The 16334-nt window shown below is 34.5% G+C and overlaps 1 non-coding gene across 1 annotated transcript; it reads right to left on the bottom strand.

Moving 5' to 3' along the window:
* Positions 1 to 13812: 13812 nt before the first annotated feature.
* Positions 13813 to 13919, bottom strand: LOC131623094 (small nucleolar RNA R71). The gene has a single exon (XR_009290128.1). It is a non-coding gene; the product is annotated as a small nucleolar RNA R71 (small nucleolar RNA).
* Between the last annotated feature and the right edge of the window lie 2415 nt (positions 13920 to 16334).

Raw genomic sequence — 16334 nt, 5'->3', positions numbered from 1 at the left:
CAAACTCTGTTATTTGGGGAATTTTGTTGTTCTGTTGTTGAATCGATGAATTTGTGAATTTTATTGAGAACCTAATTTTATGTACAGTAGTTTTCCTTTAAAAGTCGTAATAACGTTGTTTACCGTGAGAATTGGTAAACAAAACTAGTCTCTTTTTAAAGGTTACTTTGCAAGATCGACTAGGGAATCTCGGGACAATGCTTCAGTTTCTAAAGTGTTTTAACAAGAGTTTATAAATGAAGTACGCTGTAAAATAATTCGACACGGCGTCGAAGCTATTTGTTTTCAAAAAGTAATGTTCAAAAAACTTTGAAAAGAAAAGACAAAACTTGTAAAGAGTAATAAAGCTTGAAAAAATTAAATGGCATAACATTTAAAATTGAAAGAAAGTTGGTGACTCAAACATACATTCCCCTTGCTTGACTCATTTCGCTCGTAGCTTGGTTACTTTGAGTGTCAGTGTACAGGTTTGCGTAAGTTTGAACACCCTTACAATTATTTACAAGGTTTTATTTATAATACAAAAGTGTAACTGCATTTTGGAGGCATTTGTCTCTTTGCACGCCACGTGTACTCTCAGAATTTCCAAATTTTTCTTCTATTGTACCCACGTTATCCACGTTGGTTGCCGACATCTTATTTCTGATTACTTCATACACACGCGACTTCGACCGGGTCTTCTTCTCGCATCAAATTTCTTAAATCTTCAGGTCCAGTCGAATTTTTCATATTTGCTTATGGTCGACCTTACTTTCATACTCCCTTGGCTAGATTTTGCTTCCTGTCGAAATCGCAGCCAACAAATTGCCCCCTAAAATGTCATTTTCGATTTGTCCATGAGAATAGGACATTTTCGACTTCCCCTTTTCTTTTTTATTTTATTATTATTACGTTCTGATGTCACCATCATCATGAATTATCCTAAAAGGTCATGTCAGCAAGCGTGCATTCACTTCCCTACTATCTAGCTCCAACTTTGTAGGATAAAATATGGCCCACACTAACAACTTCCCCAATCAGCCAACAATTGTCTACCACGTATTCGCAGCGTGTCCACAATCGTTCCCACTTCCTCCCTCAGAAAGCACTTTGAACCTTAGGAGTATAAATACCTCCAACATGATTTTCATTTTCCTTTTACGCTCTCTTTTAAACTCACCACTCTAAGCTTCAAACCCAACTATTCCTCTTTCGTTTGCTATTTTTTTTTTACAAAATTTCCTTCTTTCATCAATGGCTTTTTCATCTCATCTTTCAGATCAAACTAAATAACCATACTTTGTTCCTCTACTTGCCACCCCTACTTTTAATAGTTGTATAAATTCCTTGAAGGAATCCTCATCAATGTTAATAAAAATATTCTCACTCAATTATCTCTCGCTCTAATTCCCCCCTCTCTCTCTCTCTCTCTCTCTCTCTCTCTCTCTCTCTCTCTCTCTCTCTCTCTCTCTCTCACACATTCAAACCCTTCATTTTTACCAATCAAGTTATTCAAAGTTCTAACATAGACATGATCTATATGATACTCCCTCCGGCCTTATTTAATAACAAAAGTCTTTTAATTTTTTGGCCTTAAAATATAAACAAATGTCAACAAATTTAGGCACATTTAATGCCTTTATTCCAAAATTATCCCAATTAATTACTTAATATTGTTAATGAATGACAATTTAGTAAAGACTATATTAATAATTATGTTATCTCTTTTATATGAAGTCAAAAAAATTAGACGCACTTAACTATTATTTTAATTAGCGTGATTTTTTTTTGCTTATTAATAAGGCTAGGGTAGTAGTATTTTTCAATCCAAACGATTGATTTTGTTATAAAGATATGCGGTAAAGAGTTATTGGAAGTGTCATAATATATATATATATATATATATATATATATATATATATATATATATATATATATATATACACACACACACACACACACACACACACACATACATACATATATAGATGCATCTCCGAACGCACCACATTTTATTTTTTTTAGGGATGCTTTCGGAGATGTATATAAATTCACCCATTGACAGATTTCGGAAGTACACATCTGAAATAAACATTGAATGCATTCAAAAAAATAATAGAACCTAAAAACTAGAGAAGTTTAACATAAATTTAACATAGATAGTTGAAATTACATGTCCAAAATTTAACACAGATATTGAAATAGAAATTTAACGTAGATATTGAAACAAAAACTTGACATTACAGATTATTATAAACGGGTAACTTAGGACGTTGCAACATTTTGATAACATATTCTCCCGATCTCTGAATCTTCACATCCACTTCAATCGGATCCTTAGAAGAATATCGGCGAAAAGTACTCCACATAACTTTTAAATCGTCATCCAAATTTCAGTGCAAACTGGGTGAACTGTACCTTTCCTTCAATGTCAAGTGATGATGAATGATATTTGAGCTTGACTACCTTCCAGTTTTCTGGATATTGCAGGAGAGAATTGACTATGGTAATCAGCTCGGCGAGAGGTGTGTCCTCAGAGAACCGAAATTGAAGTAGCGGTTTTGCACCATCGAAGTAAACAAAAGCAAGGTGAGGACATGTTTGTGTCATCTCTAAATTATGGTGTGTGATGTTGAAGAAATAGTTTGGAGACCCTATTTATAGAAGATTTGGAGAAATTTGGTCCCAAGAATTCCTATCCTGAGTCAGGGCATGTTTCAGATATACATTTATGAATACACTCCTTATATTTTAACGAAAACATGGAGTTTTTTTATATGCATATCCGAAACATGCCCTGTTGGTTTTTTTTTAAAAACATTTTGGAAATGCATTTCTGAATTATGCAGAACTAGCAAAAAAATTATTTAGGGAAAATCAGTATCATAGAAACACAAAAAAAATTAAATCGGTAAAAGTAAACAACGGTAAAATGTTGAATAAATATGTTATATAAGTATTTAATCGTATAGAATTTACATTGTGCATGACTATACATGCAAAACATGGTTCAATTATATATAAAATATACCAAACAATTGTCACCGCTTAAATCTAAAACTGGTTCTTTCTTCGACTTCACCCTATTTGTTTCTCTATCAAGCTCCGTCTACTTGGTGAATTCTGCCATCATTTCTAAAAATTGATACATCCAATTTTCCTCCTCTTTTGCAGAATGTGTCGTCCACTCCATTGACGTAGTCGGAATAGGACACCCCGATTTCAAATAAACCTGAACAAAATTGAGCGATCTAAGATACCCAGTACAAATGATGCAGTCGGATGGATCTTGAGGTGGGCATTTCCGAAGTGGGAAAAATGTATCCGAAAAACCATATCTCATAAAATCGATACCCACCCTATAATATGCACTTGTTATAAGATGGCCCATTTTAGGGAAGTACATCCACTTTTCAGGTGGTTCGGAACTGGTAACACATGGAACAAAAGCATTGTGAATTTTATCCAATCCCTTCTTATTCCATATGCACCTCAACTCTGAAATAAGTGTTTTTTGCACAATAGTGTGGTTCTTCTCCTTTACCAAGTAAATCGAACACGGCCCAAAACCCGCAATTACCATCACCTCCCACATCTACGATCCTTTCAACATGTTTGTGCATAAAAAGAGGCATCTCATAAATGTGAATAATCAGTGGTGGAATTAGTGGTTTCTTAATCAAAGTTGTATGAAGTGGTTTGAAAATGTGAGCTCCCTTGGCACTAGGCATATTTTGTGGATCCTTCAACAAACTCTTGCATATATCCAACGCACATGCAACGTTGTCCTCTTTCTCACATTCAAGAAATGAAAATCCAACCAAAAATGTCTTCTCCGTAGATGTGACACCAACAATTTCTGGAAGCAGAAACATATACTTGTTGGTCTTGTACATTGAATCAATTATAAGGACAGTTGGAAATGTGTTGAACAATTTGATACTTTCTGTATCAGTTCAAAAAATGTCACGGTCACTGACTTTATCATCACACACTCTGTACCTTTGAAACATAGTGGTTATCGTCCAAAAGTTTCAAAAGTTGTCGCATTTCGGATCTTGGACCTCTGCTCGCAATGTTCCATTTATAACGTTGATTGTATACATCCAACGCACATGTAATGTTGTCCTCTTTCTCACATTCGCGAAAGGAAAATCCAACCAAAAATGTCTTCTCCGTAGAAGTGACACCAACAATTTCTAAAAGCGGAAACCTATACTTGTTGGTCTTGTACGTTGAAACAATTATAAAGACAGTTGGAAATGTGTTGAACAATTTGATACTTTCTATATGAGCCCAAAAAATATCACAAACACTAACTTTATTATCACACACTTTGTACCTTGAAACATAGTGGTTATCGTCCAAAAGTTTCAAAAGTTGTTGCATTACGGATTCAGACCTTTGCTCGCAATGTTCCGTTTATAACGTTCATTGTATACCTGCTTGATATTTGAAACACTTTGTGGTCTTTTCCGTTTCAAATATGCAAGTATGTTTCTCGCGCAACTTTAATTATCGACATTTCTGAAATAATCTCTTTCTCCTTCAGATTAAGTTGACTTACAATTGGATGACCATGTAGCTTGGTGTCCAACGCATGAGTATGTTTATCATAAATGACACTAAAGAGCCACATATCGTCTTCCCTACATGATCTGTGCAATTTAAACGGACACTCACATCTTATCGTTGCAAATGCTTGCCTTTTACTAGTGTCATTATCGGACCTTCCAATCACAACGCCAAACCCGAGTTTGGTAGCTTCCATTTTGACTCATTCAAGCATGTGTTGACGAGCATAGAAAATTGATCATTTGTAAATTGTTGCAGAACATCTATCTCAACAACAATCGTTTTAACATCGTCCATCTCTTCATCCGGCTTAGCATCATCATTCACCTTGTCCGAAATAGTTTTGGGAAACATGTCGGGGTGCACCATATCTAAAACGGGCAAACACAAAATGTTAAGAATTTTGTTTCTATAACAGACAATTTCATATATGCACTTCCGAAATAATTTAGGTGGATTTCGAAAATGCATATCCAAATAGACGCAGTTTTTTCATCCAAAATCCGCTTCAATGCAAGAAAATGAGAGATGAAATGAAGAAAGTTTACCTTGAATTGCAACTTTTTATGCTCTCTTTGACATGATAAAACACTTGAAACTTGGTTTGAAGACGAAAAATTGATTGAGAATGGATGAAGTTTTTTGGAGGGTTTTGGTTATGGGGTGAAATGGGGTGAATGAAATAGTTCATGCAACAAGGTGGTATAAGCTGAATGTTTCGGTAATGTATCTCCGAAATATCACTGAATGTTTAAATTTAATGTTCAAGTGTAAATAGAGTGTTTTCGGAGATGTATTTCTGAAACATCTTGAAAATTTGATTTGAGGTGCATTCGGAGATGTATTTCCGAAGGCCGAAGGACATTTTGAAGGGTTTTCAGGGGTTTTTCACCCCTACAAGATGTACAAAAAAAATTCTAATTTTTATGCATCTCGTTGACAAATCAAATAATTTTCTATTGATGTTAAATTTTACATACATGATCTACATAATAATAGATTTTAATCCAACAATATAATTTATTATACGGATATGAAATAAAAAATTACTAAATATATTATTGTATTAAATTTGACACATTAGTGTCATTTGAATTTGATCCTCATCAAACGACAATATTCAAGTAGGAAATAGATTTAATAAACAATTGTTATTCCACTATTGACCTATGGGTACACACGGTTTCTAGACAACTGAATCGGTTAATGTTTGTTGAGTCAACTTTTCTGGCTTGTTTTAGTTTCAATCGTAACTGGGGAAAAAAACATCTTGGGTGGGGAATAAAATGCAAGTAGTAGCTTGGGGAGGTTAAAGAATAGGTGCAATATTCGATATGTAAGATTTACCTTTTAGTCATAAAAAATGAGAGAAAAAGAAAGCAATTACATCACACAATCCCATTAATAATTAATTATTTCGTTCAAAATTGTTTGATTATGATGCATAGGGCATCTTCTAATTATGCTTATTAGTATCATATTGTAATTTTCTGTACAATCTTTATTTTATAAAATTTGAGTTATAATTACGAAACCTAATAAATTAATAAATTAAACCTATTATCCGTTAATTAGCAAAATGTCTTCTTAAAGTATAAATTTGTCAATTTTTAAACATGAAAACTGTGTGTAACTGAATTCTAAATTAAAGAATAAACCTCATATTTGGGACTGTACGTAGTATTTTTGTTTTAGAATACTTATTTTATACTTTTTTAATAGTTTAGGAAACATTTTTTCCAGGATTTAATTACTCATTAAAAACGATTGCAATTTTGTTTTCTCTTTTCTGTTTTAATATTGAGTTTAAAGGTAGTGCACTGACAGTATAAACTAATTTTACACATATAACCAATCAAAATCCTTACACTTGTCATGTCATATTAGTTTTTTAAAATTAAAATTGTGTTTTAATTAGATACATGATTGTGATTGGTTGACAGTGTAAAAATATTTTACACTATCAGTGTATATCCCTTTTTCTCTTTAATATTATGTGATGGACATGCTTTTCGATATGATTTAGATGCACATTCAAGCAAAAGTCATGAGTGAGACGATGTCATAAAGATTATATCATGATTGTTTTACAACTAGAAGTTGATTCAGATATTATATATTGGTGTGATTAAACATGAAAAAAAACTATGAATTAAATTATATTAAAAATAAGAAATAATATTGATTAATGCAATATATTTACAATGAAAATTGTCTACCTTGTATTTTATTAAAAATGAACTAAAATAACAGTATTGTTAATTATTCTAAAAACATCTCTTTCTTTAAAAGTTACAAGACATTCATTTAATCATTTATTACTCTTTTTTGTTATATGGCTGACTCTTTACAAACTTCATAGTTGAAAAAACATGTTTCATACTTGCAATTATAACCGTCAAGACTATAGCCAACTTCAGAAACTTATAAATCATATCAAATATTTTGCACTTATTTTTTCCACAAGTTCTGCATAAAGATTTGAAAATCCTTTTAACTTAATTTTTTTTAGGTCACATCAAGCATTTCTAACATAATTCTCAAGTTGACGTCGCACCACCACTTCCAATGGATCTACAAAATTATTTGGACAAAGTTCAACTATCCTCAAGAATTTTTACACATCAAAAGCTGCAAATTATGACGAGAGACTAAAAATGAAACACATTATAAAAGTTCTTCATCAAACATAACATTGGGCTCATGCAGCTGTAAATCTAAAACACTAAACAAACAATCATGCTTATTATGATGCAAATTAGAAACACTAGAATTTGTAACGTGTCACATAGGTTTTTTCTATTGCATATACAATGCATCAATACATGTTTATTGCAAATTTCTATAACTTTAGACATAAGTTCTTCCCATCCATCATTCATTATTTCTTCTAATTCTTGTTTGATAGCATCGACAAATGACAAAATATTTAAACGATCATATGAAAATAAAATCAAAGAACTGAAACACATCTAGCAAAATCACAGTTTAACATTGGGAAAAAACTTTGGAGGATGATCTTGGGTTTGAGGGTCGAAGAAGTTGATCCCTAGAAGGACTATGTTATTAGAATTGATTAAATGGAGAAACTTGATAACAATAGAGGCAATGGAAGGATGGAGAATATCAAATTGTGTCAATGATTATCGGCTCTCTAAATATTAGAGGTGGTGTGAGCAGAGTGAAGAGAAGGAGGATAAGTCAAATTATTTCCAAAGGTAATGCTGATTTATTTCTTCTTCAAGAAACTAAATTAAAATTTATCTCTGTTTTTATGGCTGAAAGTTTCTAGAGGAATTATGATTTAGATTTTTCCTTTTCGGCTTTTGACGGTACATCGGGGGGTCTTTTGACAGTTTGGAACACTACGAGAGTTCATGTGTTATGTAGCTTTGGTGGAGGTGGTTTTTTATGTGTGAAAGTTTTATGGAAGGAATATGTTTATTATATTATAAATTTGTATTCAGCTTGTTCTATTGTTAAGAAGCATTTATTCTAGGGGAAACTGCTCTTTTTAAAATCTAAATTTACGGACGGTGAGTGGGTTATCGAAGGAGATTTTGATGCGGTGAAGAATAGTATGGAAAGGAAGGGATGCTCGATTTTAAATAGAAGTGGAGAAAGTGAGGATTTTGTGGAGTTTATCTATTTGAGCAATTTGGTGGATGTTCCTAGTAAAGGAAAAAAGTTTACTTGGTTTGGTGGGGATGGGAAGGCGAGAAGTAGGATTGATCGTTTTTTAGTGGCAAGCAACGTTGTTAGCAAATGGGGTGTCGTTGGCCAATTTTGTGGGGGATAGGGATATCTCGGACCATTGCTCGATTTAGTTGATTTGTGATAAATCGAATTGAGGTCCTAAACCTTTCAAAGTGAATAACGAATGGTTTTCTAATAAGGACTTTATTCCGTTTGTGGAGAATGAATGGCTAGCTTTGTTGGTGGAAGGAAGGGGCGATTTGTTTTGAAAGAAAAGTTGAGACTTCTTAAAGAGAGGCTAAAGTGGTGGGATGTGAATGTTTTTGGGAAGCACGACTTGGCGGTAGATGAAGGGGTGAGGATTATGAATGAAGGCGATGAAATGGTGAATGATGATGATTCGGTTTTGAACTTGGATGTGGAAAGAAAAAGACGAGCTTCTAGAGATTTTTGGATGAATCTTAAGATTAAAGAAAACATGTTAATACAAAAATAGAGATTGAAATGATTGAATGACGGGGATTCCAATAGTAGGTATTTTCATAGGGTTTTGAAGGCGAGGAGGAGTCGTAATCATATAGGTTCTATTCTTACGGATAGAGGTGTGGTGGATTCGGTAGTTGAGGTTAAGGAGGAAGTTAAACTTCATTTTGAGAAGAAGTTTTCCGGGGTGGAGAGTGGTAGGCCGAATTTGGAAGGGTTATCTTTTAGGGCTTTGAATCGCGGCGAGAAAGATCTTCTTGAAGGCTCTTTTTTGGAGGCGAAAATTAAAGAGGCAATTTGGAGTTGTGAGGGAACGAAGAGTTTGGCTCCCGATGGCTATTCTTTTATGTTCATTAAGAAGTGTTGGGGATTTTTGAAAGTGGACTTCTTCAATTGTTTTATGTGTTTCCACCGAGAGGATATTTTATCAAAGGCTTTCACTTCATCTTTTTTGTCGTTGACTCCTAAATCTTCCAATCCCTTGGGGCTTGATGATTATAGGCCGATTTGTCTTGTGGGATGTGTGTACAAAGTTATTTCTAAACTTTTGGCCTCGAGATTAAAGATTGTCTTGAATTCAATTGTGTCCAATTGTCAAAGTGATTTTGTTCCGGGTAGGAAATTGTTGGATGGGGAATTGGTCGCTAATGAGATCGTGGATTTGGCGAAGAAGGAAGGGAATAGTTGTCTTCTTTTTAAGGTGGACTTCTAGAAAGCTTAAGATAATGTGTCTTGGGATTTCCTTATATTCATGTTGAGGAAGATGGAGTTTGGAGCTACTTGGATGAAGTGGATGGAGGCCTTAATTTTTTTGAGCAAGATGTCGGTGTTATTCAATGGGGGTCCAACGAAGGAGTTCATAGTTGAGAAAGGGTTAAGGCAAGGCGATCCTTTATCGTCGTTTCTCTTTGTGATTTTGGCGGAGGATTTGAAGGGTATGGTTAGTAAGGTGGTGGAGAATGGTGATTATGTTGGTTTTGATGTTAGGAGAGCTTGTAGTGTGGATATATTACAATTCGCGGATGACACTCTTTTGATAGGCGAAGGGAGTTGGAAATAAGTTTGGTCCATCAAAGCTATTTTAAGAGGTTTTGAGATTGTGTCGGGTCTTGGGATAAACTACTTCAAAAGCAAGATTATAGGCATTAACTTTAATGATAATTTCTTGGATATTGCCTCTAACTTTTTGTCTTGTAGAAGGGAGGAAAATCATTTTTATTTTCTTAGTATTCCTATAGGTATTAATCCTAGAAGGATATCAACTTGGAACTTGATTTTGAATAAAATCAAGTCTAGGCTCTTGGATTGGAAGGCTCAGTTGTTAAGTTTTGGAGGTAGATTAACTCATCTCAAATTGATTATGTGTAGTCTCTCGATCTTTTTGCTCTCTTTCTACAAGGCTCCCAAGAAGGTTCTAAAGGAGATAACGAGGTTGCAATCCAACTTTCTTTAGGGTGGTTCGGGCGATGGTAGGAAAATTCATTGGGTAAGTTGGAGAAATATTTGTTTACCTATAGATAAATGTGGTCTTGGGTTGCGAAGAATCCAAGACTTTAATCTTGCTCTTCTTCATAAGTAGCGGTGGAGAATTTCTGGTGGTTTGGAAGCGTTATGGTATAAAGTTTTAAAAGATAGATATGGAGATATTAATCTTAATGTGGTGGCGAATGTTGGAAATGTTACCAAGACGACTTTGAAATCTTCATGGTGGAGGGATATTTTGTCTTTAGAAAAAAGTTATTGTGACATTTTCTTTGTTGATAAGTGTAGGCTTGTTTTAGGGAATGGTTACAACATTTCTTTTTGGCACTCGAATTAGATGGAGGATAAGTGTTTGATGGATTTATTTCTGGAGGTGTATGAACTTTCGGAGTTGAAGTCCGTGGCATTGGCGGGAATGGGCGGTTGGAGAGATGGTGGATGGGTGTGGGGGGATTTTGGGTTAAGGCATAATAGCAGCCCGGCTGCAGTAGCTGCAGTACTATTGGGGCAGCGGTTGCTGCATTTTTGGGCGGTGTGCATCCGGTGATAGCGTAAAGGGATGGAGTCGTTTGGTTGCCGGAACCGGACAAGGTGTTTTCGGTTAGTAGTTGTTATGCTCTTTCAAATAGTTTTCATGTTCATTTGGGTCCGGAGAAGGAGTTTGCCAAAGTCTTCAAACTTATTTGGAATTTGGATGTGCCCCAAAAGGTTAAGGATTTTGGATGGAGATGTTTTATTAATAGATTGCCCACTAGTGCTTCTCCTTCATAGAGGTATTTTCTTTCCCTCTTCTATTTCTTGTGTTTTTTGCGGCTTGGAGAGGGAGTCTTTGAATCATATTTTGTTCAATTGTGGGGTTTCCAATTTAATTTGGAAAGAGGTGGCTAGTTGGATTGGATTTTTTGATTATAATTTTGTTTGAATTATGAGTAGTTTTTAGAGTTGGTTTAGTTTTTGTAAATCCAAGAAGGTGAAGTCGGGTAGAGAAGGAACTTTTTGGTTGGCTACTTGTTGGTCCATTTGAAAGCTTAGGAATGGTATCATTTTTCGGAATGATTCTTGGAATATTTTTAATTCGGTTTGGAGCATTAAGGCACTTATTTGGCGGTGGTTTTTCATAGGGAAACTTACTCGTTCCAATTATAACTTTTGTGAGTTTAGCAAGTCCCCTTTGCTATATCTTTCTTAGGTTGTATTTGGTTTGTATTTTTTCTTTGGTTCGTGTTTTGCCTCGCCCTTTTGTAATCTTTGTCTGAACTTTTGGTTCTTATTAATGATATCTTGATTAAAAAAAGAGTTTCACCATTTTTTCAAATGATGTGTCCTTCTCAACTTTTTCAAGTGCCCCAATAATGACATTATACAAAGTCATCAAACTAGCAAGAATCCTAAAGTGGGAACCTAACTGAGTTTCACCGTTATAGCAACAAATGATTATTGATTTAATCCATTACCAGACTCCAAACTGAATTACTTGTTTGTATCAAAGTAATGTGTCTCTTTTTAGAAGATCACATAAAATTAATAAGCATGTTGAACTTACAAAAAAACAACTAACATCTTTATGAGTCTTAGCACATGCAACAATTTTTCTAGAGGCAGTCAAATTTATAGTGTGTTTAAAAACAGTGTTTTCGTTAATTGGGGCGGCTAAAGCTGCCACAATTTTCTTAAATTGACATCCATAATTAACATATTTTTATAAAATATATATGACACAAAAAAAATGGTGTGGCTATACCCACACTCAGCCATAGAGTGGATCCACCCTTGTTTACAAATCTCTTCAAGGATACTAGTCAAATTTGGGTGTGTTTGGAATGGCGGTGGACAGAATTGATTCTAGTAGAATTGAGTTTGGTAGAATTGATTCTAGCAGAATTGAGTTTAACAGAATTGATTTATGTTTGAATACATTTTTGTAAAAGTGAGTTGAATAATAAATTACAGTGTAAAAATCATCCAGAATCAATTCTAGAGGCAGAAGCTACAAATTCTAGCTTCAAGTAGAATCAATTCTGGAGACAGAATCAATTCTACTTTTGTCAAACCAAACATCTTAAAATCACATAGAATTGATTCTACACCTCTAGAATTACTTTTGGCCTTTTCAAAAGCCAAACCAAACATGCACTAAGTCTTTATACAAAATGTCCTAATCTCTCTTATGAAGGGTAATTCATGACTAAGGATTCTTTCTCTTATAGGGTAATTCACGATTAAGGTCGATGAATGCTTTTTCTATAACTCAAATATTATACTCTTGGATAAATTAGTCACTTGATTGTTCGAGTATTTGCAGATAAATACTCTTTCTATGAAGCGACCCTATCCTCTATCACTTAATATTTCTCAAGGAAAGTTCCATTCAAGATTAGGGGTGGGAACGCGATCGGTTTGCGTTTAACTCAAACCCAAAAAGTCAAACCAGCTCAAGCCATGAGTTCAGTATTTAAGCCCAATTTCGAGTGAATTGAACTTCAGTTTGAATGGGTTCGGTTTAATCGATTTATCGGTTAATACAAATCGATTTGTTCAATTAGTTGATCCTTATTTTATTTTTTTTAAAAATCAGCACATAAGACTTTCATGCATTTTAATTTTTTAAAATATTTTAAACTACATAAAAATAAAACAAAACCATCTAAAAATCATTTCCATCAACCTACATAAAAATAAAACACAATAAGTGGTCTCCAAGAAATCATTTCCATCATCCTGATAATTAGATAAAGCCATAACACAACCATCTAAATATTAAACACAAATGGTCTTAGTGCAAAGCCACATTATAAATGCCCTATTTGGAACATTTCCATCAACCTAATAATAACATAAAGCCATAACACATCCATGTAAATATTACAATCATCTTAACTTCAGTCTTGAAATATTTTACAACTAAACTCTACAATTCAAATATCCAATAGTGTTTGTGTCACTAGCAGTCAAGGTGAAGCAGTTTGTTGATGGATCGAAGGTGAGATTCTTTTTGCACTTGCTGTAAACACATACATATTTAAACACTTTAAATGTATATAACTATATAATTTGCAAAACAAGAGATTGCAGAATTCTTCTGTTCGAAATACATACAATGTATAGAGGCTGAAACAATGTGTGGCCAATTCTGAACATTCAGAGCAAACAACTACCATTTTCTCCTGCATTAGAAATTGAAAAAAACAGTATGTAAAGATACTCATGGTTGCAGCAAGGCTTCTCTTTTTTGTTGTATTTTAAATGAGAAAAAAAATCCAAACTGTGCTTTGTATCTTAATATTGTTCCTTGGTGTTATTTGAGACATCCCATAATCATAATCACTATCATCATTATGGTAATACCAATTCTGGATCGATGCTTACATAGCATGCAGTGTTAAAACAAGAAATGACTAATAATATTCATTTCATGAAAAGAACGTAGAAATGTCTAAATCTTCTTCATACTCATACCTTTCACACGTCTTTTTCCATTTTCCCTAAGGGACGGAGCCAGAGTCTAGCTACAATCCTACCTTTAGACTGCATTACTACATGAGACCAACTAAAGAAGGCTTTTTTAGCACGATATTTCCCTCCAAGCAAAACCACACTATGCTCAGAAGTCAAATAAACGGTTTTATGCAGAAAGAAACCGAGTCACTTTTTGAGGCTTGGGAAAGATATAAGGATATGATGAGACTCTATTCACATCACGGATTAAAACAATGGTTGATTATCCAAACCTTTTATAATGGTCTTCTTTATAATACAATACTAACCATAGACGCTCCAGCTAGCGACGCTTTGATGGACAAACCCTTTCAGGAAGCTTAGGAGCTTATATAAAACATGGCCCAAATGGGGAAGCGAACATACTCATGTAGAGATGTCCCAACCTAAGGGCTCTATGTATGAAGTTAACGACATAGACCATGTCAAAATGGACGCTCTTACCCAAAAGGTTGATAATCTAACCATAACTCTCGCGGCTACCGTAGCTGCTGTCACTCCAAACTGTGAAGTCTGTAGTATTCTTGGACACACCGTTGTTGAATGTATCCTTCTGACTAGAACCTAACCTAGCTAGGTAAACTATGCTCAATGGAATGCATATTCCAACACTTATAACACCGGCTAAAAGAATCATCCAAATTTTTCGTATAAAAACAATAATGCTTTGTTTGCTCCTAGCCCACCACCAACCACTCCTCCGGGTTTTCAAAAAGGAGCCCCTGTTGCTCCTAATGCACCTAGAAAGTCTAACCTTGAGCTAATTATGGAAAACTTCATTGCCTCACAATCTAAACAAAACAAGGAGTTTTTGAACAAAAACGTTCACACGAATGAACATATCAAAAAACTAGCGAACAAGGTAGATGCTTTGGCCACCCACAACAAAATGATTGAGGCACAAATCTCATAAGTAGCTCAGCAAAAAGCGGCTAACGCTACTCTTGCTGGCACATTTCTAGGCCAACCTCAACCAAATCCTAAGGGTCATGCTAATACCATCATACTACAAAGTGAGACAAAGTTGGAAGGACCCAAAGACTCGAGAGTTTGAAACCAATCAATGACTGAAAAAGTAAACAAATAGCCATAGAAGGTAACTGTCAATACTCATGCAAGAGAGCTCGAAAATAATGACATCCAAAGAAAAGGGGGAAGTTAAGAAAGAAACATCATATATACTTCACCTCCATATAAGCCACCCATTCCTACCCTCAAAGGCTAATCAAATATAAAATTGATTAGCAGTTTAAGAAGTTTATAGAACTCTTAAGAAACTTTACATTACTATCCATTTCTCAGAAGCCATCACCCAAATGCCCTCTTATGCTAAATTTCTTAAGGAAATCTTATCCAACAAGAGAAAGCTAGATGATGATAGCACAATGGCACTCATCGAAGAATATAGTGTCATCCTCCAAAAAAAATGCCTCCGAAACTAAAAGACCCAGTGAGTTTCTCCATTCCTTGTTTTATTGTCAAGTTTGTAATCCATAAGACACTCTGCGATCTAGGAGCTAATGTTAATTTAATGTCGATTTCCATTAGCAAGAGGTTAAACCTAGGAAGCCTAAAACCCACTAGGATGTCCCTACAGTTGGTAGATCATTCATATAAATATCTAGCAGGAATCTTGGAAAACGTTCCAGTAAGGATCGATCCACTATACATCCCCAGACTTAGTAGTGATGGATATAAAGTAAGACTCAAATATCCTGATTCTTTTAGGAATACGCTTTTTGGCTATTGCATGTGCAATAATCGATATAATATGAGGAAAGCTTACTTTTGAAGTTGGTGAAGAGAAAATTGAGTTTTTTTTTCAATTTTATAAAAGCACCTGCTATAGACGACACTTGTTGTTTTATAGATATCATTGATGAGTGCGTAAAGGAATTTGAACTGAAAAACCCTCCAGATACAGAAGTTCTAAAAATTCCTAAACCACCTATGCTCGAAGATTGTGAATTTCATCAACCATATATAGACGACATCCTAATAGAATGTCTAGCACTTACCACTGATCACATGCCTGACCCTAAGAAACCATTAGTAGATCTCAAAGAGCTACCCAAAAACCTTAGATATGAGTTCCTAGACGAATAACTTAACTGTCCACTAATAAATAATGCATACCTAAGAAAGGAAGAAACTGAGAAACTCTTAGTTATGCTAAGAAAATATCCTAAAGCTTTGGGATATAACATATCTGATTTAAAAGGGATCAACCCTTCCATATGTATACACATGATCATGTTTGAAGAGGACTCAAAAACCTCTAAAGAACATCAAATAAGGATTAATCCTATCATGAGTGATGTATTCAGGAAAGAAGTGCTGAAAATACTTGATGCTAGAATTATTTATCCTATTTCAGATAGCCAATAGGTCAGCCCAATACATGTGATACCCAATAAAGGAGGTGTAACAGTGGTTAAGAATGAAAAGGGTGAATCCGTGGAAAAACAAGTTGAAACAGGTTGGCGAATGTACATTCATTGTAGAAAATTAAAAAAAGCCATTTGTAAAAACCATTTTCCTTTGCCCTTCATAGACCATATGCTTGAACGCCTAGTTAGACACTCACATTTCTGTTATTGAGACAGATATTCTGGATTCTTCCA

This window comes from Vicia villosa, unplaced genomic scaffold (assembly GCF_029867415.1).
Source record: "Vicia villosa cultivar HV-30 ecotype Madison, WI unplaced genomic scaffold, Vvil1.0 ctg.000048F_1_1, whole genome shotgun sequence".
Classification (NCBI taxonomy): Eukaryota; Viridiplantae; Streptophyta; class Magnoliopsida; order Fabales; family Fabaceae; genus Vicia; species Vicia villosa.
The sequence above is the reverse complement of the archived record's forward strand: the minus strand, read 5'-3'. Positions and strand labels throughout refer to the sequence as shown.